We start from the raw sequence: 22,561 nt of genomic DNA, 5'->3' as shown, positions 1-22,561 counted from the left end.
TCCCTCCTTTCCTGCCTGCACACCTTTTCCATATGGGATGGCACTCACATCCTGGCTTCACCTTACCAGCACGGGGACAGGCACAGAAGTCATCTGCAAACCTTGGCAGAGCAGCACAAAGCAGGCAGCCAAGCCCTGCACTTTGGTTTAAGTTCCTGGCTTGGAGAGCTGTGGAAGGAGTGGCAAATATTCAACTGCAGTCTTTAAATATTTGGTATTGCTGGAGGAAGCAATTTCCCAGAACTTCTGGTGCATGTGGCCAACGTTCATCATCAGACTGTTATTATTACTGAGAGAGCTTCACTGCAAATTACGGATAACTGAATCCTTTGATGATGGTGGGACAAACAACCTGTTTAAAATACACCTGAGTTTTGCCCTGGCCAAGCCTATAGCCAGCTATCTGTGGTTCTCAAAATTCTGGTCTGTGGACCACTGGAGCCTTTGGTCTTTTTCATAAGTACTCTGCAAACAATAACCAAATATCCTTCTCAGCACAAGCCCCACCAATCTGATGCTAGTAGCCTGAAATATGTCAAGTTACAAATAAATGTAAACACTTCACTAAAATGTAGTGGAAATATTTTTATGGAGCCCACAAATGAGAAAAGTTGAACATCTATTTCATGTTTACCATTGTAGCACCCTAGGTATCCCTATATAAATTTATCTTAGCTTCAAAGTTACAGCATATATTAATGATAATTTTATTTGTCATTTTAAATTTCTTTGCTATTCTATTACATTAATTCAGAGCAAACTAAATATTGACACAGTCAATAAATTTTTAAAGGTGTTTTAAGTTATTTGCAATTAAACAAGTGAACTTATTTGCATTTTCTTCAAAAGTTGCTTATATATTCAAAATAAATGTTATTTTGAGAAGGGATAAAATATAATATTTCCATTTAAAAAAATTCCATTACCTTTTTTTTCTGAGCTATTTCATACTACTTATAAGTTTCCCTGAACTTTTTTTACTTCAATTTCTTTTTTTTAATTTATTAAAAATTCTATGCTTAAAATTTACTATGAAGACAAAAACAACAAAGGTCTTTAAACTAAAAGAAGCTATACAACATAATCCAAAATTGTTTTTCTCACTGTGAAGTCACAACACAGCTGTGTATGTGGAATGCAAAAGGAAAAACACAAATGAAGTAGATATTATTATATAAAATATAAGCAGAGCCTTGGAATGTGGGCATCCAGTTAACCAAATGAGGGTGAAATATGACAAATCTAGCAAAACAACAGACTGCAAAAAAAAAAGAGTAGAGTAAAATATTGCAGACAAATTTGGGGACATATTCTGCCTTAATTAAAGGGTGCAGAATGCTACTCAGAGAGGGCATTGGCTTGTGAATAATCTCTTCCATTTCAATTCATTCCTTGCATGTTGATGATGGAATTTCTTAACAAACTGCTGAACATCAGAAAACCTGTAAGAATAGATGTTATTTGTCCAGGTTGTCTGAATTCACAAAATAAATTTATTTACCATGTTGCAAATAAAAATACATAGTTGCTCAGTAATATTAGCTTCATACTGGAAAAACAAGGCATTGAGCATTTGTCCAGTCTATGCAATTGCTTGGCCGACTCCAGAACACAAATTCAGGTAAATTCATTTAAAACAGAAGCAGAAAACTTTAAAATAAGCATGATACACAGTCAGAAACATCAGGATTTCTTTAAAGAAAGAGTATTCATTCACATTTAGAATTGAATTCTTCAAAGCCATCTGAAATGAGAATGCCTAAATGAATACAATTTAAAAAAAATTATATTTATATGTACATATGTTTGGTTTTTTTTTGTCTGAGCACAATGTAATTGTTATAGTAACTGGGTCACACTAAATATCTAATCAGCAGTAAAAAGCCTCATTACTCCTAAACTAATTCAGAAATAAACTCTTAGGTAGTTTTTCTGGGAATACAGATGTCATGAGCACAGCATATATTGATGCAATTTCAATTGCATGTATCTTAAACTCAGTTACAAGGATTCAAAGATGCCTGTAAAAAAGGTCATCTTCTCTCACCACATCCGTGGCTCTCTCACACAGGTCTCTCTGTATTTAGTGAGCACTCTGCATTGGTCAGAAATCAGATGACAAATTGAAGCAATAATCTGATTACACCATCTCTTAGTGGTACATGCCCATGTGTTTCATCCCCCCTAGCACTGCCCACTCATGCCTCCTGGCATCAGCTTCAAGGAGGAAATCTTATGATGGCCCATTTAATTAAGAGCATTCCAAAGGGATAAAAGGATGTGTAATAACATGCAAAAGGTACTGAAAGGTTCTGAGGGGGAGAAAGAATAACAAGGATTAAAGTGACAAGGCCAGAGATTATCCTGAGCAGCTAAACTAGTTCAAAAGTATATGGTACATGAGCAACTGCAACCAAACTCTTTCAAACATAGCTTTAGAAGCTTACAGAATCTTTTAGGGTACAGTACATGTTTTTAATTCTTCTTCTCATGTTAGGCTTTATTTTTTTAGTTGTAATCCAGCCTGAGGAGGAGGAAATTGGTTGGAAAAAAATAGACAAAAACTCAGTAAGTGGGAGAAGAATTTACGGAAAGAGAAAAAAAAGATAGTTATGCAAACAGGGAATTTTGTATAGGATCTAGGCAGCAAAAAAAAGTAGATTATTGTAGATGGGAGATATCAGAGGGACAAAGAAAGGGAGAAGACAGAGACAGAGAAAAGAAAAAATAGTATGTTCATGATTATCTTCATAAACCCCTATTACACCATGGGAATATGACATCTTTAAATCTCCATTAGCTTATCATTGCTTTTATACTTTCTAACTTTGTCAAGATAAGCAAAAAGAAATTTTTAAAAAGGGTACAGCTCAATTAATTTTTTTTACATGTTACTGGATGTATATCTCACCCTGACTGACTGAAGAAAACTGTGTTAGCATGAATAAAGTAGATGTCACCTGCTCTTCTTTTGTCTTAGACTGTTTGACTTTCCAGAAATAAGAAAATTTGGTTTTTTAAACTACTGTTTTGCTTTTTTTCCTTGAAGCTTTTTATAACACATGCTGATTCCTTTTTTTAGCTACTTTATCCAATACTTTTATAATAAAATTGTATCAAAATGCTATTATTACTTGTGTGGTTATGAAAAGGATAGTTGTAGACCATCATGAAGAAAAGAAAAAAAATTGTTTTTACACAGATTGAAACACTGAGAAATAAGAAGAATATAATTTCCAGGCCAATCACTACCACCTGCCTACAAATTTGGCTGGCAAAGAAAAACTTCCTAAAATTGCTCAGCTGCAGTTCTTCTCACATAGAGGCACATTCAGCAAGTGAAGTCTCAGACAGCTTAAATATTAGAGTGGTTTTATGGAGATGCAGTGCCTAATTTTGACAAATAAAAAGAGAATACATTTCTACTTTTATTAAGGTGTATTGTCAATGTCACGCTGGCCAAAGATGCTTCACTCTCTGTACTGTTCATTGATTTCTTCATAATTCATCCCCTCAGAGAAGCTGAAAACTGTTTCAACTAAGTAAAACTCCCCTTTGGACCTCCTTTAGTCTTAAAGTAGGTTGCTGTTTTCCTATACAGAATCTTCATAACTTCCAGGAGCTTACTCAATCTAAAAACCCTGGTTGTGTTCCTTAATTAAAGCCTTTGCACTCAGGCTTTGCCTTTCCTTTCCTCTACTCCAATTTCTCTTTCCACATCCCACCCCTCAGTAGCTGTCAACAATTTCTTTTTATCCAGGGGAGTAGAGAAAGGAATAAATTTTCACAGCCAGACTGAATGTCATGTCCAGCTGTCTTCAAAAGGCAGAAATTTACAGTACACATTCTGCCACATAACTTTATAAGTGTTGCACTTTTTCAAGAGCAAAGTATCGACAGATTCCCATCAGGTGTGCTAGGGTTCACAGAAGCTGTAGAAACTCTTCATGTTGCTTGGAGAAAGATTAAATTTTTCTGAGTGCAAGAGAGATCAAAAGCTTATACTTCCCTTTTGTTCTCACTTTACTTCCTACCATAACCAAATCAATCTCGTTGCCCAGTGCATGAGGAGTAATCTCAGGTAGTTGTAAACCACTGGAAAAAACCAAAAGGAAAGAGTAAGTAGGTAAAATTGATGTGGCCTTCAAATATCTTCTATGTGGAAACATTTTCTCTTTGAGAAGAACTACTTTTTTTTTATAATCTGCATTTCCCAGGGCAGAGGAGAACTGCCCTGCCCTCATTATCCATACAAGCAAAGTCTAGTCATTCCCTATTTGTGTCTTTCCCAGTAATAAGTCTGTGATTGAAAGTAAAAAATGCTATTTCTTTTGACTTCTGCCATAAATGGTGGAATTGATCTATTATTTAAGCATAAGACATTCATTGTAAACAGGATAATGGAGACCTGAAAGATTTTTTCCTTCCATCTACCCAAAGATTTCTGAGAAGAGGAAACCAAAAAAGGAAGCTTTTATGACAGATGATGGTAAACAAAACAAACAAACAAAAAAAACCAGAAAGGGACTAATGGCTGAATGGCTGGGCCTGAGTCTTACATAATTTTATTATGCTAGAGAAACATTTCTTTCAAAACAGGAAGCCTGCCCTAAGGAGGGAAGTGCTCGTGATTTCCAGCAGCACACCAGGTCCTGGCCCTGCCAGCTGTGCAGGTGTGACAGGAAGAGCAGTCACACTGATGTCTGGCAGCAGCTTCTCACATGGGTTCTTGTAGGAAAGAGCAAGAAAGGAGATTTGTCTGGGAATCTGCTGAAAGGTGTAAAGCAAGGGGATCTGCTCACAAGTGTTCTGCACATAAGAGAGTGATGTCAGTCTCAAACATCATCTCTGTGCTTGTTGCAGAGCTGCAGCAATGGAACCACCTGGTAGTGGCCAGCCAACACAGCCAGGACAGCAATGGGATGCCCTTGGGAAGGAATGCAGAGCATTTGGCTGTCTCTGGGGAGCAGCTCCCACAACACTGGCTGCTGCCATTTAAGCCCATCTTGCTGCCCTGAACTCCAGTATCCATATGGCAGTCCAAACCTGCAAGTGATGTTATCTTCCTCACAGTGGGGCAGGAAAGCAAACAGCTGGTCTGAGAGGTGCTACACCAAGAAAAACACCTTTCTGAAAGCAGGTTCTGAACATTCATCTACCTTGTTTTCTTCCTTTCTCCCTTTAATAGCACATAATCCGTTAAGTAAAAAAGACTACAGGTTGCACCAGAAGAGATATAACCTCATGTTGCATCAAAATGTGAAATTTAAATTTTATGGTTGGGACATGATCTGGCTTTTATTAGCAACATTTCTGAATCCTGTAAAAGCTGTTATTGCTCTCAACACACTCCTGGAAAAAATGCTACAGATGTTTAGAAAGGGGTGAAGTAGAGGAATATGTAATTATTTTTTGAAAGGGAATTCAAGAAGCTAATGTTTTCATAGTCTTTTGTATTTTAATTCAATTTTGAATTAATATTCTAAACATTTTCATGTAGCCTTATTTTGACAGACAGCATCAAAACTAAGTAAAAACAATCTATACTCTAATAGTGCCAGGAGAGAAATGAACCTGTCTAGTCAAGCTCATGTCCTACTCTGAGACAACCAGCTATGAAATTCAACTTTTAAAATTTACAAACATTTATATTAACTAATACACACGTTTTAAATATATAGATTTAGTTGGGCGTCTACAAGGAAATCTGACCCAATACGTCTGATTTACAGGTAAAATTACAGACCCAGGAGGGTTTGGTTGCTGATAATGCTGCCATTATTAATAGCTGAAAATATTTTTCAAAACAATGTCTGAATCAATAAAAAATTATTTTGAAGGAGCCAAGAAAGTTTGATGATTTGGATGAATACATTATAGAGAAAGAATGAGCCAAGTACAAAACTCTCTTTTATGAACTAAGCATCAGGTTTTAAAAGATAGGAGCTTTGTAATAGGCAGCTTAATCCATTTTGAAATATCTAAATAAAACTTGTTTTCAAAAGTACAGAGCATGTCACATTTCCTGCTAATTTCCCTAAGCACTGCCACGCTAAGAATTCTGCTTCAAATAGATATGGGGGTTTGGGAGTTTATCTGTTGACACGGGAACTGTCTTTGGAGCTTAAAATTAAATATTGCTCATCTTCAACAACAGAGAGCACAGAAACAAATGCCAGCATTTCTAGGTATGGATACACTTAAAATTAGACCAAAAAACAAATGACTATAGCATGGTATTTGGCAAAAACTACTGCTATTTGTGCTAGCAGCCTACAGTGAGTGGATTTTAGCCTGTAACAAATCCTGAATGAATTTAAATAGCGAACTTTATATTATTATACTCTATGACATCTTGTGCATCTGATTACACTTCTTAACACTCTTCCCCCCCACCCGCCATTTTTTGTAGTTCTTGTTGACAGTGTATTTGAAGTTTTCCTCCAGAACTGCTTTTAGCAGAAAGTTGGGGTTTGCTGTCACAGCAGCCCATTTTTCAGCAAGAGATTATACATTTATTTTATCAGAAAATATGAATACCTGAATACCTGACGGGAGGGGGTGGGAAGAAACAAGTCTTCTGAGAACTGCTGTGAAGTATTTCTTGGGAATTAAAACTTTACTGCCTCAGGTGTCCATTAGCAGTGGACTGTGCTATATCCCTGGATACATGGTATAAAGGTGTGCAGTTACATCAACACAGGAGAAAGTGGACACAAAGAATCATATGTAAAACTTCAATAAATATGTAGCCAACTTTGCCAGATAAAATTTCCAATATAAATACTTCTGTTGTTGATATATTGGCATTTTGATGTTTGGGGTTATGTTTTGGTTTGGTTTTTTTGGGGGGTGGTTTAATTTTTGGTTTTTTGTTTGGTTTTTCTTGGGGGCAGGAGGTATCAGAATGAGCAGAGTGCTGGCAAATATTTGAAATTTCACTGAAAGTTCCTCTTAGCTTTTTTTTCCAAATTAAAACCAGCTTTTCAGCACCCATAGTAACTATTCTCTCATTTCTATGTTGAATAAATCCTAAAACTAATCTGATTTCAAGCTGGTAAGTTTTGCCCAAGTCCACTTTATCCCTAGCTGGCTGTATATTTCTAGGGAAGGTTGTTGTCATTGCATAATCTGTGATTAAACATGACCCAGGTTCATGTTTTCTCTTAAGGAGTCTCAGTCTTAATCAATAGGTCTGATTTATGGAGCAAGCCTGGACAGACCCTGATATTAGAAAATTATTTTAAATTCTGCTTGAACTCATATCCAACCATATCACATTTTATGAGAGGCAAATATATACTTACAGTTTTTTTGGCAAGTATTTTCCATTTTCTGCACTCAACATTCTAGAAAAAAATGAGAATTAAAAACTGGATGGAGTCTTACACAAAACATTGTTTGGGGGAAATCAATTAAAGTTGAAGCTATTTTTATACTGCTTTGGGAATTCCAGGCACATTGATTGTGCAGTGGATGTTGATGTCAGCCTCAAAACCTCACTTCTTCATTCCCAAAGAAGTGCTGCTTATTAAGACAAGTTCGCTATGATCCTTGTCCAAAATACACTGTGCAGTCTTTTTTCTCTTTAGGTCTACAGTGAAGGGTAACCTGGACAATTGCACCAGGAAAGCAACTGAGCTCAGACCACATTCCATGAAAAAACTTGTTGGAGGATTTTTCCGTCTTCTGTAATCAAATAGGGACAGCACACAGAATGAACTGCACTGAGACTGCAATAAAAGAGAGCATGTAGTCCTCCTGGTGAGCTAAAAGAAGGGCCAAATGAAACTATAATTAAAAATGAATGAGCAGCATGCAGAAGTGTGAGTTTTAATTGACTTCATTTGTTTTTATGACAAGGATGTGATCAAATGGGCAGTGATTTGTAGCTGCCCTGAATGACAGGGACAAAACATGCACTACCTGGTGGGAAAAAGGATGACTGACTGCTGAAAAAGCACCAGCAATGTCCCAGCTACTCCTTTTCATTTCAAATCATCAATATTCGAAGTCAAGATACTCTAGCTATTAAATTTCAAGAAAAATATTGTCTAAAAAAGTTTTTTGTAAGCTTTCATGCATTTTTTCCACCCCTGAGAGAGGCAGACAGTTGATTGTAGTCAAGAAGGGCTGACAGGGAACTCTGTGACTGCTCATGGTTATCACAAGCTGACAGTGGGCTCCCAAAGGCTGCTTCCTGGAGCTGTGCCTGGGAGCAAAGGGGAGGACAGGCAGGTAGGCTGCAGAAGCATGTCCTGAACACCAGCCAACATATCTACCTGCTCCTCTCCTTCCATAGCCCCCACAGTACCCTTTCCTTTTTATCCCCAGCCAAGAGCCTGGTGTGATACTTTGACAAGACACCTGCGTGCTCAACTTTGCTGCAGAAGGGGCTTAGTAGCCTGGACAAGGATCCTTTTTGCAGAATGGTTTTGGAGAAGCAGGGTTGGCCAGCAGGGGTGAGGCAGGCCCATGCCAGGAGGATGGACAGCATCAGCTGGTGTCCCTGACTGGCTGAAGCTTGGTACCTGAGGCAGCACGGTGGGAGCGGGATGGGCAGAGGGCAGCAGGGGCTGTCAGTGGGCTGCCAACACAAAGTGGCTGCAGAGGCCACTTGCTGCAGAATCCACGAGTGCAGTGCTACAGGTTGCTTGTGGGCATTGGTTAGATATAAGGAAGGCAATAGTGTTATGAAATATTTGCTCTCATCTAAACATTTAGGAAGAATTTGGAAGGGGTGATGTTAAATGTGGTTAATGTATTAACTAAGATATGTAGCATCCTGAGGTTTGATATTCTGGTTCCTGCTATATCTACCTATCTGTATCTATATCCCTTCTTAGTCCTTGCAGTCAGAGCAACCACACCTTTGACTCACCTAAGTCAGGCACCTAACTCACTGTGTTGCTCCCCAGCTTTTTCTGTACAGCACTCTTTACACCTTCTCATAAAGTAGGTTTGAGTAGATAATGACATTTCAGTATCTCTTGATGGCATGAGTAAAATGATGTGTCAAATATGTTGGACAAGGGCAGGTTGCTGTGGGGAACACTAAAAACCAATTGTGATTTATAAAAACAAATTATTGTTTTCTATGCAATTTTATATTCATACATTAGGAAGTTGTAATATGTTACATCACAGATAAATACATAACGTGCAATTGTATATGAGAAAATATAAAATTCTATATGCAATATGGTATTGAAAAGTAGATTAAGTTATAAAAGTACAAGTTATAAAAGTACAACACAGATTAGAAAATCACAGAATCACAGGATTAACAGGATAAGAAGGGCTCTCTGGAGCTCATCTAGTCCAACCTCCCTGGCAAGGTAGGGTCACCTAGACGAGATCATATAGGAAAAGGTCCCTATGAAATCCAGTGTTACTCCAACTATTGCACCTTCTCCCATGAAACCTTTCCCAGATCAAATGCAGGTAGGAACAGAAAGTATCACATTATCTTAAATTGTATGAGTCATCTGCATGCTACTTTTTGCATATCTTTTATTTTTCTCTCTATTTTTAAATTTAAAATATTTTATTAAGGTTTTATGCACTATCTTTTAAATATATTTTATACATTATCTTTTTTAAGATAAACAGATGTCAGAGTGAAGAAAGGAAAGAATATGCATTTCATGAATTAACACCTCAAAAAAACATAAAGTGTCTTTGCTTTTTACCTTTGCATTATGACAAATAGCAACAGCTTTCATTAAGTTCTATCCTAAAAAGAAGTAGAGAAATATTTTAGAAGTACCTGTGACAGATAGTCTTAGGGCCAGTCCCTAATACTTACTAGAAACACAGGACTGTTTACTCATTTTTATGATCAGCCATTGGCTACAACACAGAAAATTATTCCAGGAATGCTGACTGTGAATCCTGCCATGATTCTCCTCCACTCCCTCAATGCTGAGTCTCCACAGTTGCTCCTCCACAGTGGCAGTATATTAGCACTTCACCTGCTCAGTTCAATGAATATTTCTTATGTGCAGAGTGAGGGCTGTGCCACCTCATCTTGTCTGTGGATTGTCACAAAGGTGGTTTGTTACATGCACTCAGCAACAAACACCTAGCGAGAAAGGGCAAGACCCTCCAGCTGTATTTTCTTCTTCTTCTTCGTTTCTGAAACATTTGCATGGAACAATGTTGGTTTTGAGCTGGGTTGTCATCTTCCCAATTAATACAGCACTTCAGCTGCATTCATTGTAAGGTGAGATTAAGATTTGCCTAGGAAATCAGATAACTCCTAATACTTGAATTTCACTCTACATCCCTTCAGGAAAAGAAGATGGAATCTATATCACAAAATAAATTAGTACTCACTGTTTCACATCCACATCTGAGAGTCAGCCACAGAAACTGGCAATTGCAGTTCCTGTTGCCACACATTCAGATCCAGAGTGATGCCTGTTACTGATTTCAAAGACTGAGTCTAGTCTAAGTGACAGCTGCCAGCCCACTACTGTGGCCTCTTTTAAAATGTGTAAATCTGAAAACTGCATGTCCCTTGGAATGGAAACACAGGCAAACCCCCAAAAAACAACCAGTCATGCTGAAACAAAACTATTTCTATACAGGCTTAAATGCCACTGTCTAGCTGAAGTGCAATTACATGAGGAAAGAATGTAGAAATGTAATCACATTTTAAATAGTTTGAGAAAACAGAAAATGAAATAAAATCAGCCTAACACAGAATTGTTGCTCTACTTCAAAACTTCCATAATTTTTCCATGTCAAATAATTTCTTAAAATTAGCATCTTTTTACAAAATATTTTTATTTTTTCTGATCCTTTAGAAATGTGCAACTGTTCTGCCTCCACACTGCTACAACAACTCCAGGGAAAACATATTGCAGTGCCACTGCTCTAGGATCTGCCATGCACTGCTCCATTGCTTCCTTCATTGATACAAGTCTGGAACAAGCTTCCCCATGGGCCTGCTTGGATACATGTTCCTCTGGCTTCTCAGAGGAACAGCTTCAGCAGAGGCTACAGCTCAGCTGTGCCCAGAAATCCCTGCTGTGGGTTTGGTGGACACTGCTATAACGAGGATATCTGACAAAGCCATTGAGCTCCCTCCTAAACATCCCATACTTCACACACTTCTCTTTTCAGTCTGCCCTCAAAGTGTGGATAGCTGGGTGGCTGATGACCCTATGCCCAGCTGTCCTTGGCCTTGCTCCTTTCAGTGTGACTCATCTTCTAATCCACTAGCACAGCAATATCCTCCTGCAACTCCACCTCTTCCCTCAACAGCCCCATTGGCCCATACAGATGCTTGCAAGTGAAGGGGTTTGTCCTGGCTGCTTACATGGTGCTGTCTCCTTCTGGCAGCATTGCAGGGAACTAGAAGATTCCATCAGAAAGACTGGGATGGGGAAATTATTTTTTTTTTAACTTTCACACTCATGATATAAATAGGAGAATTATTCCAGGGGTTTATTTTGTTTGGGCTGGGTGAGGAGGGAGACTTCAAAGGTCAATTATTCAACCTTTGTCCAGATGAAAGTCTATTGAATTTTGTGAAAGAACAGCAGGAGACTCTATTAAGTTTATTTTAATATTGGGGATTTGTTATTAGCTCCTGTCCAGAATAAAGCAAGAATGATAGAGACCAAAGATGTGCAGAAACAATCATTTTCTGCAAATAAGACTTTATCCTACTGCTGCAGGCTGAGACAAAAATATATTATGAAGGATATGCCACCCCAATATTCACCAAAACCCAGTATTCACCATAACCCACTATTCAGCAGTCCAGGCATTACTGAGAAGCCATACAGCTTTTATCCCAGAACTGCTTTTATATTTTTTTAGTAAAAATTAATTGCCATGTTAACCCAACACATGTATGTCAATCTAAGTATCAATATAGGAGCTGCTGGAAACAGAATAGACATTTAGTCCAATTCTTGCCATCACAAGCTGTCACATACAAAAATAATGTGGAAAATGTCAAGCAGGTACAATACCATTACAATATACTTAATCAGTCTGGCCTAACTTTTACACACAACCTGGTTACACATCACATTCTTGGGAGAAAGGGTGAAGAAGAAAGCCAGCCCATACCATCTCCACCCTTTGCTACTTTTAAGAGGAGAATTATTTCTTTCTGAGTTGCTGACAATTGACAATCAACATAAATTTTGCAGGCTGAGGTTTGGAAATCTCTGCCATCCCCTGCTCTCAGAGGAGAACCCGCATGAGCCGTCACGACTCTGACCTGGACCTTTAGTCTTAAAAGCGTGGCTGTTCCTTTCACTGCTCTGTTGCTTTTGTCAGAAGGTCTGAGCACAACACACCCCCTGAGCCTGTCCCAGCTGAGAACAAACAGAGACTCCTCAGCCAATCCAGGCACACTCAAACTACAGAGTAGTCCATATGAGGCCTAGGTGCTGGAGGCACCTTTCTATCACTGGCCTCAAGACCTATGTGTGATTAGACATCTCACAGTCCAGGCGCTGCAATTCATCATCACTCCCTATGCATCAGCCATGAGATCCCTGACTGCTCCTACGCTCCTCTCCTGTGCTTGATCCCTTCTCTCTCATCATCTTCTGACAGTTCCCATCTTTCTCCCTCAGGACTGCTGTTATTTATTCTGTAGTGGAGCTGTGAGAGGGGGCTGAAGGATCAAGGAGGGAGGGAGCTCTCAGGCTGTGGGACTCGGCAGAGCCAACAACACAGGGGTCCTTGGCAGCTGACTAAAGCAAGTGCAGCACAGCAGTACAGTACAGCCAGAAGAACGGAGGGTCAGGCTGGGCTACAGGGAGGTGGAGGGAAGCTGTCACATTCTCAGCATGAAATCTGGCAGCTCTGTAAACCAGAGTACATGAAACAGGCTGTAAACTATTTCCTTATCCCCAAGCATCAGCCCCCTGTTAGGAGCTACCTCACACGACCTCCACCAGCTTTACACTACAGCTAGTCTTGCCCTGTGTCTGAAAACCCCACCTGCTTGTCAGAATGAGAAACACTTCCTCAGTTTGGGGAGCCAGGACAGGGCAGCTGAGGGCAAAGCCTTCGTTCCCTTATGTTCCCTGTATCAGGCTGCCTCCAATGGCTGTGCTTGAAATCTTCAGTCAATCCAAGTGTTGCCTTTCATTTGTCAGTCTGTTTCTGCCAGGAGAAAATAGTGCTGCTGGTAATGTCTGCTGTTCATTGCCTTTGACAGCTGCATGGACTGATTGCAATCTGCCAGATTGTATTCTACAGCAGCACTTCACTCCCACCTTTGGAAAATCCACCCACCAATATCCTTCAGGGGCTTAGGCAGGTCTGTCGGATGGGTCCTGGCAGAGGAAAGAAAATAATGGGAACTAATGCTATTTCCATGCCTGTGCTTTACATTTACAGGTGTATGGGCACCTCAGGTTTTCACAGGAACACTTGATTGGCTTGTTCCAGAGGGTTGCACATCTCAGGAGGACTCCCTGATGGGAAATGTATTGACTGGGGCAGACACCACTCTTCCACTGTTTCTGTCCTGAACTTCATTTGTGATCCTTTGTCCCTGTTTACACTAAAAGCATATTAATTTCCACCTTTTCTGTATAGTTTACAAATCTCAATTCAGAGCTCTGGCTGTCCTTTGCCCCGTCTCTAACATAGTTGTTAATGTTTGTGTGTAGATCTTTTTTACGGGTCATTCACTAGAGAGCATGTGCATTCTAATCTGACATCTTGCCACTACAGATATCAAAAAAAAAAAATTGGTGTGTTTTATGGTCTTGCTTTTAATGCTGATTGTCTCCATAATAAAGAAAGCTTCTGGGGAAAAAAAATATTAAAATTCTTGACTCTGAATTCCTTATTCAAGGATTCCACATTACAGAGAGGCAAATTAAGGACACCCTCTACACCATTAGAAAACATCCATTAAATAAAGCTAAAATTGAAGTTAAAATTACATTGTTTTAGTGACTATATTTTATGTGGCAGCATCACTCCTTGGTGAGCTTTCAAAATGGGCTGCCCATTGGAAATCTGAATGATGCCTCAGCTTAATCTTTAAACATCCAATGTTATCTGCCTAACAAACGAAATTAATCTGTGAGTTATGTAATTGCTATTACAAAGGAAAAAAAAAAAAAAAGAAAAAGAAAGAATACTCAAGAGGAACACAAGCAGAGTTTATAAAGAACTCCAAGGTTACAATACACTTTATGGAATAAATGATCCATCCATTCCGCTTGGAACAGGGTAATTGCAAGGGACAACATAAATAAAACATCAGAAAAACATTGTCTATCTACTTTTAGATGCCTCTTCTCTATTAAAGCCATGAATAACCCTATTAAAAATAATAATTTCCTTCTTATTCCCCATTCTCTTATTTGATACTGATTATCCCCTTCTGTGGGACACACAGCCACTCCACAGACAGCAGGTGTTCCCTGGATGTATGAAATAGAATGGTATTTGTTCTTAGCTTTCCAAGGACGTCCAGATTCACAGCTAGTGTAGTAATCAAGCTCTACCTTCAGGTAGGAAAGCATGCGTCCAAGAAATGTTACACAAGACTCTGCAAACTGTTTGTATGGTCTGTTTGTTTGCACAATGTTCTGGTGTTGTAGCTTTTCCTTGTTTTTAGTTATTAATTGTGTATTTTTGTGTCCACTACCTCGATATTTTTTGTTTTTCATCCTGACAACACAAAAAGCACAAAACGGCATGGGGGTGAAAATAAGTTTCTGTGGAAGCCTATTAAAAAAACTCTCTCCATCAAGAGGAAAATTCTTTTCTAGTGACCTACCAATTAGCCAGTGTTAATGTGTTTCATTCCAGTGGTATTGTTTTATCTTTGCCGTGAAATTGCTAAGCAATAGCACATGGAATGTGAGAGGGGAGTAACAGCACACTAAATGTCTCCAAGTGCCTACAGGTTAATGGCTATTCCTTTCTCAAGGATCACAGCATAGTTCAGATTACATTAGAATTTTCCTAATTATGTGCAGATTTATAGCATTCCCAGTTCCACAGGTAAATTTATAAAAGCTTGAGGGAGATGATGGACTGTTATATTTGCTCAAGTATTCTCACATTTCCTGCTGCAGAAGTGAATAATGCCAATGCATATTTCTGCAGTACATTATGGAAAAAAGACTTGGAAAATCGGTGGGATTTGCCAAAACCGTTGATGAGCTACAGCATGGCAAAAAAATAGAGAACACTAAAATGAGATAGGCTTTCATCCAAATTTCAGAGTTTGCTTGGACTTGTGTCAGATCTTTCCCTGATAACAGACCATGCAGGCAAAAACGAGACCCCATCCCTTTTTAGGGACATTATAAGTGAGATGTGGACCCTTGTGACATTTTTAACTCAAAACTGTCAGATAAAATATTATCTTCTCTGAATAAATCTCTAGGTCAGAGGCTATGGTTTGATGGCTGCCTTTACTGCAAGACAAGACAAGTTTTGTATCTCAGAGAATTTACAAATTTAACTCTCACTGTCCCTTCAGTGAGAGCCATTCAGCCCTGTGCCTTGATAAAGCTGCTCCTTAATCTTGCCATGCCACTATACTCCCACCAATAAAAAGGGATTTTTCATCAGTAGCCAGATTGTTCATCCTGGCTACTGATGCTCAGACAACTGGTATGGGAGATGTCACGATGTTCCCAGGTGCTGCATGCCAGCAGGAGGGAGGATCGGGTGTGATTGGGCTGACCAGAGGGTGAACACATCCCCTGTTGCCTTGGTGTGGGAAACCAGCACAACCCAGGAAAGACAAATTACACAAAGAAAGTTCTGGGACCAGCTCATCCCACCTGTCAGACCTCATTCAGCAGCCCTCAGCAGCTGGAAGCCTCAGTTAAACAGACAGAACAGGTAGGCTTCTGGTTGCTGAAAAGAGTTGAAGTGCTGTAAGGGCATCCTCTGAACCTGGGTAAATATGCCGCACAAAGTGTTTGCATTGCCCTACAATGTTTGTTGCAAAACCAAGGTGCCACCTTTAATCTATTCTTGTGAAGAAAATGTTTATTTTTCTGCCAGCTGCCTATGGCTTCTCTGAAACAAAAATTATCCCTCACAACAATTTGTAGACTAGGTTCATGATCTGGGTGAGATTCATACTTATAAATAATTTCAACCCTTCCAACTATAAAAGAACAAAAGGTCACTTACCCACCTTACCTACTGGCACTGTTTAGAAAGAGCCACAAATATTCCTACCTATTACATGGCATGTTTCCTTTTGGCCTTCATAGACATTTTTTTTTGTTTGTTTTTAGCTCTCACCCTAGGACTTCTAATCATATTTACCACAAATACGTTAAACTCTGCTTCAGTCTTCTTGGACTGAAATTATTTTGCAAGTACATTTGTCTTTAAACAGGCTTTCAAAATTTAACACTTGCTCAGGGTAAGGTAAGATAAATAACATCTCACATGCTTTCACAAAGATAAAAATTCTTGGCAATCATCTATTTTATTTGTTGATTTGGCTGAAGCAGATAGCATGACAAAAATACTGGACAAGAACACTTTAATACTTGTACTGTAGATAGAAGCCAGACTGAAATAATTACATTGATTACTTGTGTTTATTTTTTAGTTATCTAGGCTTTGATGAGGAAAAGGTCATTATACACTGGTTATGGGGCTATTGCTGAAGTCAATTTAAATTACTAACCAGTTAAAGTGGCTAATATTCTTGTATAAATATTATTTGCTGCAGAGAAGAAAACAGGAGTTTATTATCATACAGATAAAGCAGACTGAATCCTACCATCTGGACACAGGGCTCTAATAAACAGAACCTCCAGGTACAGTTGCCATTTCTGATGCACATTTCTGAGTCTGGTATTAGAGGGAACCCATGATGTTTCACTGCTGACAATTGCCCATCTTTTAATGATAGCTCTGAGTTCACTACATTGGGCCCATTTCATCAGACATAAAATTGTAAGACCCCTGGCCTAGAGGTGCTTTGTTACTGCTGGTCAGCATGTTTTTTTTCCTCATGAAACACTAGTTTAACTCAGACTCCATGCCTAGAAGAGACTTCAGGTTTTTAGGAAAAGAACCCACCTGTGAGTTGGCATGCTTTAAATTGTGTGCATTGTGCTTTGGTTTTTATTAGCATCCCTTCTGACCCTCATTGGAACTTCATAGAACAATGTTTTGGAGCAGGAGTACCCCTGCTAATGATCACTATTTAGCCCCTGAAACCCTAATATTGTTTTCATTAATGAGGAAGTCAAAAGGATATTAAACTGAATTTGTATTGACTGTCTGAGTAACCCTCTAGACACTTTTCTTGGTAGATAATAATACATTATTTAAGCCAAAGGCTGTCAGCAACTGCTGCTCAAATATTGAGGTAACTCACATTAAGAACTCCCACACAGAAACCTGATTTGCTGTTTTGTGTTTATGTACCAGGTCTCAGTTGGTGTGTGAGCTGCCAAGCATTAGTAAGAAACATGTTATAGGGAACAGGATGATAAAAATATCACTGGACACACAAAAAGCTAAAACTGTGATATGACAATGACTTCAGCAATCCTTGTCCCAGACTCCATTTGTCATGATGTATAGGTATGTGCTTGTGCACATGTGCACAGGAGAGAGAGCATGTGAGCCCAGAAACACAAGAATATACACATTTTGTTCAAAACCAGGCTACAAACAGCAGGTAGGAAGTCATAAGGCAGTTGTACAGGAGTTTGTCTTTTCAGACACACACATGAGTTATTCAAAAAACAATAGTCTTGAATCCCACCTGTTATTGGTGTTAGAAAATGTACAGAGGAAACAAATCAAATACTGACCTGCTCAGCAGCACAAGCCTTCCTGCTTCTCCAGGAAAGTTTTGAGGAAGGCTCCTGGTGTTGGTTAAAACAGACACATATTATTTTTAAAATGTTATTATCTGTAAATTTTCCAGGTTGATAACTGGCTGATGTCATCACAGAGTTCTTGAAAAAGGAGTGCAGGCTCTTGTAAGGACACTTTTTTGATTGGTGGGTTATTTACTTTGTGTTTGTGAGCATTTAAAAATGGAGTGCAAATTTTTAATACATATTGAACTCTAGATTAAGTGCATGTGCTGAAGAGATATGGTGGATGAACTTTCCTTTCCTGAAATTTCATTGTGTTTACTGAAGATTTAGGGATTTGCTGGTTTTGTTTTATCAAGCTCTCCAATGAATTTTAATCATAAAGGCTGGGTAAGCTTTCGAGATCTGATTCACAAATTTGCCTGTCATAAATGATTGCTAACATGGAAGACTGTGCTCACTTTCCTGCTGTGTTTTTTCTCAGAAAAATATTTACCTTAATCTGAAAAACTACCAACATTCTGATAATGTTGTCTTTCCCTAAGTACACACATGAGCCTTGTGTAATCACATTATTATTGAGGAACTGACATGTCTTGTCAGGTGGAGTCTGAAGCAACCCAGTCACAGATGACCAGAGAGTACTCAGTTATCAGATTTAAAATTCATAACCAGAAAATTTTGACTGGAAACAGATAGGATGGAGGCAGCTGCAAAAGTGTCTGGAAACTTGTACTGGAATAGGGGTTGGAGGACCACACAAACTTAGTGCTGTAGCACACAGGGTAGCAGGTGGGTGGGCTTTTCATTATGGTGGAGAGGAGGATTGTTATGCAGAAAGCAATCCCATTACAACTTGGACGGTTTCAGTTCCTGTGAGAAAAAAATTATAAAATGAAGAAATATTTGCTTCCATAACAAGGAAAGGCTATCCTTTAAAAGGATTATATCCAGATAAGGAAAACCAGAAGTAATGACATAGATGCACCCATTTACCCCCAGGAAAGAGGCTTGAAGACACTTCTGGTGTTACTTTGCATGACAGCTTTTAATTACGGTATGTTAATTGCTGTAATCTAAGTAAGGAATTCATACTCCAAAACCACTTCCAGCAAGCCAACCTGCTATCTTTCCTTTTGTTTCATGTTTTGAATAAGTGCCAATGATAGCAATAATAGAATTCCCTCTTCAACCTGTGCCCTTCTGCAGCATGGTGTATGTTAAAAGCAACATTTTTACTGCTAAAAAATATCTCCTACTCTAATCAGTACCTTAGGAGAAAATCTAACTCACATTTCGTGGGAAATCATAGGCAAAGGCAGGCTTGTTATGGGCATGGACATGTAATTGACAAGGATTCAAAAAAATTACCTAAGGATGTTCTTGAGAAGTTATATTTATAGGAAATCCATATTTGGGGCCAAATAATGAGATTTGAAAACATTTCTACCCATCTCTGTGGTATGGGTTGATGGCAAGTTTTATGTCTGTTTTAGTACCAGACACATTTCATGGGATCAAGAACATGGCATTTACTGCAAGCATTGACTTGAAGAGCACTGGGAGAGAAATATACTTGTACACTATGGCATTATGGAATTATTATTCCTCAATAATATCAGGAAGAAGGGTTCAAAGGATTCCCTTTGAACATTAAAAAAGTTAATTTTAATTAATAAAACATTAAAGAAGTTGATCTTTCTTTTCTTCTGAACAGACTCCAAATGTATCACTGTAGAACTTTGTGTTCCCTTCCAGGTTAGTGCTGCTTCCACTAGTGCAAAAACCTGGCAAACAAGAAGCACGGCTTAGAAGACCACAGATGTGTGACTGAGATTTGAGTATACATTTTAAGTGTTTTGATTTAGAGAAAAGTATTAGATGAGCACAAAAAGATGAATTTCAGGTCATGGTGACATTAAATACCTGAATGGGGCAGAGAAATCCTTATTACAAAAGTGAAAAAAGACACTAAATCAAAAAAAAAAAAAGGCATTCAAAATAATATAAATTTGAGTAATGAAGACCATAAAAGTTATATACTCTCTATCCTTTCCAACTTAGAATAGTTTGATAAAAGATAATTCAACAAATTAAATTATTTAAAATATCCAAAACCATCACTGGAGAAGATGTGATGGGATGTAAGATGGAAAAACAGTCACCATCCATCATTTGAGCTTCTATTTTTTGTCCCATATGATCAGTAAAGCATTATGTTACATTACCTGTGGAGAATTAAATAAGTCAATGGACAGGCTGATAGATTTGACAAGCTAGGAAAAATTTGATAAGCTGTCTGAATAAGTGCAAATCCAAACTAAGCTCAACACCAGTGGAATGAAGCTTATATCCTTGCACCTGTGTTTCCATGCTCGAGGCACCACAACATTTCTTCTTAAATGTGAGTATCTTTGGCAGCTCTCATGAAAAGTTTTGCTAATGAAGCTGGTTTTGAAGAAGTTAATGGAAAGGAAAAATTATTCCCTATAAAGATTTGTACAGGGATCATTTACTCCCATTATTGCAATAAGCAACGGCATTGTCATGTTACCAAACCAAAATGTTTACTATTGCTAAAAATCTCCAAACTCTATATCAATTATTTTATTTGGATCGATTACTATTATAAACAATTTTCCATTGTACAGGTTCTTTCATAGGGCCATGACAAAAGAAAGCACTTTTCAGGAAAGGAATATGAAAGCAATTTCTTCTGCATCTTTCCTGTCATCAAAGTTTTAAATAAAAGTTGGGACTTAAAATTTCCTATCTATTTGAATTTTTACATTTCTTTCACTTTCAGTCAATGTCTACTGCTGTAGTTAACAAAACTGAGATTTCATTCAAAACCATTGGTTTAGTGGATTAGGAAATATAGTTGCTTAACTTTGAAATATGCTAGAGAATCACACAGAAAGAATATGGTGAGGTGGAAGGGATTCATAAGGATTATCAAAGTCCAAATCCTGGCCCTGTGCAGGACACCCCAGGAGTCACACCATGCCCCTGAGAGTGTTGTCCAAAAGCTTCTTCAACTCTGCCAGTCTTGGTGCTATGATCACTTCCCTGGGGAATATGCTGCAGTGCCTGACCTCTGGGTGAAAATTTTAGGCTGATATCCAGCCTAAACCTCTCTTGACACAACTTCAGACCATTTCCTGGTTCGTGGTTACCACAGAGAAGAGATCAGTGTCTGCCCCTCCTCTTCCCCTCATGAGGGAATTGTGACTGCAATGAGGTCTCCCCTCAGCCTCCTCTTCTCCAGACTGAAGAGACAAAGTGCCCCCAGCCACCCTTCATTCACCTTCCCCTCAAGGCCCTTCACCATCTTTGTTGCCCTCCTTTGGATGCTCTCTAGTAGTTTAATATCTTTCTTATATTGAGGTGAACAAAACCACTTTGTTATTGTTAAGTACGTTCCATGATTTTTTCAAATCCAAATCTACTGTTGGATGAGATTTGTGGATGAATACTTGGGAAAAAAAGTAACAAAACCCAATTGCAAGTAACTCCTTCCTTCTGCATTCTCAGCCTCTAGGACTGGATTATGAGAATGCTGAAAGTTGCTCTGAATCTTTTTTTGAAAATTACCATCTCTGCTCGGATGATCATTTCAGTTGAGTAATTGCTACAGTACCTTCAGTTTAAAACCAATTACAGACTGACAGACTTGTTTTCACTACAGCAGTTTTCACACAGGCCTTGACATCAGTTTTATTGTAAAAATTTTTAGCAGACCTACCTCACTACTGGCATAAAATCTCTTCTTCAAACTGATAAATACTCAGCAAGGCAGAAGCTGTGATCAATTTCCCAGAAGCAGAGAAAGCAAGGGGAAAAGTATGTGAGAAAGTATCCAACCTGGCTCCAAAAAGCCAACAGGAAAAAAAAAGGTTTATCAGTTCCCAGTGCACCTCTCAGTGTGTTTTAACTTGCACCACAAAGTCTAAGAAGTCTAAGAGCATGCCATCTCTATGGTGTATTTTCTTTTTTTTAAAAAATGGGGGAAACTAAAAGGGTAGACACTCTAGCTGACTGTGGGTGCACAGCCTGTGAGACTAGCCTGGAACTAGTCCAAAATCCACAAGTTCAGCACCAGCTCTACAGACCTGCTCTTCTTGTCTTATCCTTCCTGCCAACAGGAAGGATATTTAGTATTGTCAAAATGCCACGTGTATGGTGGTGCTCCCTGCTTGTGAGAGCATTTACACCCCCTCTGGTTAACCTGATGCTGACAGTGTCACCCATGTCACCAGTCACCAGTGTCACAATTGTCACCAGAAAACTTTGCACAAATACCTGTTGCAATCAGACTGTTTTTTCTTGAGCTACTAGTTGGCTTGATTATCCAGGAGCTTACATTCTGCATGGCCTCACCCTTGGCAGTTCCCAAAACGCCTCTGTTCCTTTGAGTTTATTGACATGTTTGCCAAGCCTCCAGTCACATTCTTCTATATTTTTAGTTTCACTTCTGCCTACCCTTGTTTCTGCTGGGGCTGAAAGTGTTGCCAAACCTCCCAGGTTTGCGTATTTCCCTCTTTGTACCATCCCAGTTAGAGAATGTCGTCGCATGGCAACACAATGCAAAGCATTCATTTAGTGACACAGAACAGTCTAGCTAAAGGCTATTTCAGCCTCGAATGGGCTCATTTTTGTGGAGGAGAGTAGACAGAAAAAAGGGAAAATGTCCACAGATCCCACAATCCTTCTTTATTTGGAAGAATGGCTTTTAAATGAAGTCAAGCAGTATC

The 22,561-nt window shown here is 38.8% G+C and overlaps 1 long non-coding RNA gene across 2 annotated transcripts; it reads right to left on the bottom strand.

The window, feature by feature from the left end:
* Positions 1 to 3,895: 3,895 nt before the first annotated feature.
* Positions 3,896 to 9,947, bottom strand: LOC135288701 (uncharacterized). Of its 2 annotated transcripts, none has more exons than XR_010351684.1 (3): positions 9,809 to 9,947; positions 7,308 to 7,349; positions 3,896 to 4,095 (listed from the first exon to the last, which is right to left on the bottom strand). It is a non-coding gene; the product is annotated as an uncharacterized LOC135288701 (long non-coding RNA). The 2 variants fall into 2 exon arrangements; XR_010351685.1 differs by lacking the exon at positions 3,896 to 4,095 and adding an exon at positions 6,606 to 6,662.
* Between the last annotated feature and the right edge of the window lie 12,614 nt (positions 9,948 to 22,561).

This window comes from Passer domesticus, chromosome 1 (genome assembly GCF_036417665.1).
Source record: "Passer domesticus isolate bPasDom1 chromosome 1, bPasDom1.hap1, whole genome shotgun sequence".
Lineage (NCBI taxonomy): Eukaryota > Metazoa > Chordata > Aves > Passeriformes > Passeridae > Passer > Passer domesticus.
The sequence above is the reverse complement of the archived record's forward strand: the minus strand, read 5'-3'. Positions and strand labels throughout refer to the sequence as shown.